At 56.9% G+C, this 2,109-nt stretch overlaps 1 protein-coding gene across 1 annotated transcript in view; it reads left to right on the top strand.

Annotated features, from left to right (window-relative positions):
- Positions 1-2,109, top strand: part of LOC102768739 (bifunctional heparan sulfate N-deacetylase/N-sulfotransferase 4) — a 145,663-nt gene that overhangs the window by 79,562 nt on the left and 63,992 nt on the right. The window lies entirely within an intron of this gene.

Raw genomic sequence — 2,109 nt, 5'->3', positions numbered from 1 at the left:
TGTGGCTCAGTGGATAGAGCGTCGGCCTGCAGACTGAAGGGTCCCGGGTTGGATTCCCCATCAGGGCACATGCCTGGGTTGTGGGCTCGGTCCCCAGTAGGGAGTGTGCAGGAGGCAGCCGATCCATGATTCTCTCTCATCATTGATGTTTCTATCTCCCTCTCTGAAATCAATACAAATAATTTAAAAAATAAAAATACAATAGATAAAAGGCAGTGCTGAGGGAGCACCCCGGTGTCCCGCAGCCCCTCGGGTGGCTCCTGGCCGAGCTGCAGTGGAGACACATTAGCGCGCTCTGCAGCCAGGAACCGTCGTCGCTTTGTCGCCAGGTGCTAGGAAGCTGAGTTTCCTCCTGGCTGGTGGCCCAGGGGACACCCTGCCTTCCTTCCTGCCCGGGAAGTGCTCTCAGTGCAAACCAGCTGCACACACGTGGCTGCGTGTGTCCTGTGAATGAGGGTCCGCTGAGGCTTCTTTCAAAAGCTCCACCCATTTTATTTGGGGACTCGGGTCTCCAGGTGAGGGGTGCGGACAGCACCTGCTGGTGTGACATCAGTACGGCCCGTCCAGCCGCGTGGGAGGGTACCCCAGCCCAGGTCAGCGCTCCGCAGGGATGCAGGGGCCCGGATGGGCTGAGGGGTCAGGAGTGAGCCTCTGTGCTGATGGAGGCGGACAGTCCCGGGACCTGCAGGCCGCCAGCGGGGGACTTACGGGTGATGGGGGAGGTGCGGTCCGAGGGCCAGCAGGCGGAGACCCAGGGGAGCCTGCGTTTCGGGTCAAGTTTGAAGGCAGGAATGACCACGGGAACCTAGCGCTTTGGTCTGTGGGCCGGGCAGGACTTGAGCCCCCGAGGTGATGGCTGGGAGGGAGCTCAGCCCACGGACAGACGGACGGGGAGAAGCGAGCGTTGAGGCTGCTGGACTGACCCCTGTTCCACGTGGGATGGTTCCAGCAAGTCTGCAGGGAATGGGCTGCGGGGGAGGAGCGGAGAGGAGGAAGGGGAGGGAGAGGAGGGGAGGGGGGGGGGAGGGAGGAGGAACCATCACAGGACCCGGCCTTCACCTGGGCCTAGGCGTTCGGTCCAGCGTCGCTTACAGCTGTCAGAGTAAACGGCATCTCCTTAGTGTTTCTCCAAACGACACTGAGGGGACCACCTGGGAGCCCGCGGGCTGAAGGTGTGGCTTCCGCCTCCGTGAGGTCATGTGCAAGCCCTAAGGGGCGTCTCTGTTCTGCCTGCGGCTGCTTCTAGCGTTTTCATGGCTTCCTGTCTCACGCTGAAGCCCTTCATCCACTTCGCGAGTGTATTCTTGCGCGTGGTGCACGTTGGTGGCCTAGTTTCATTGTTTTGCCTGCACCTGCCCCATTTTCCAGCACCATTTCCTGAAGAGACTGACTCCATTGGACGCGGACAATAGGGTGGTGAAGGCCTGGGTGGGGGCGGGGAGTATAAGAAGTCAATAGGACAGTGGTTCTCAACCTTCCTAACGCCACGACCCTTTAATACAGCTCCTCATGCTGTGGTGACCCCCAACCATGAAATTATTTTCGTTGCTACTTCATAACTGTAATTTTGCTACTGTGATGAATCGTCATATAAATATCTGATATGCAGGCTGTATTTTCATTGTTACAAATTGAACATAATTAAAGCATAGCGATGAATCACAAAAGCAATATGTAATTATAGATGTGTTTTCCGATGGTCTTAGGTGACCAATCCCTGTGAAAGGGTCGTTCGACCCCCAAAGGGGTCGCGACCCACAGGTTGGCGACCCACAGGTTGGAAACCGCTGTAATAGGGAGAAAGGGGACATATGTAATACTTTCAACAAGAAAGATTTTTCAAAAAAGAACATTTGTGTTTAAACCGAGCCCACTCCCAGAGGAGAGGCCTGGGTGCATTAGGGGAGGTGCCTGTCAGCTTTTCAGGGGGACGTGGGTTTGTAGCGGGAAGCACTCGGGGTCCCAGACAGATGAGCATGTTCTCCACCCACCGTCCGGACTGATCGCGCATGGGAAAGTGAGGTCTGGGCCTTGCACGTAGGATGCGTGATACTCGTGTTGGTGCGAACTCCGAGGACGACCGTTCGAACTTCCCTTCTCTCTCGTTGG

Source organism: Myotis davidii, unplaced genomic scaffold (assembly GCF_000327345.1).
Source record: "Myotis davidii unplaced genomic scaffold, ASM32734v1 scaffold698, whole genome shotgun sequence".
NCBI classification, from domain to species: domain Eukaryota; kingdom Metazoa; phylum Chordata; class Mammalia; order Chiroptera; family Vespertilionidae; genus Myotis; species Myotis davidii.
Note: the sequence above shows the minus strand (reverse complement) of the source record. Positions and strands in the feature narration are given on the sequence as shown.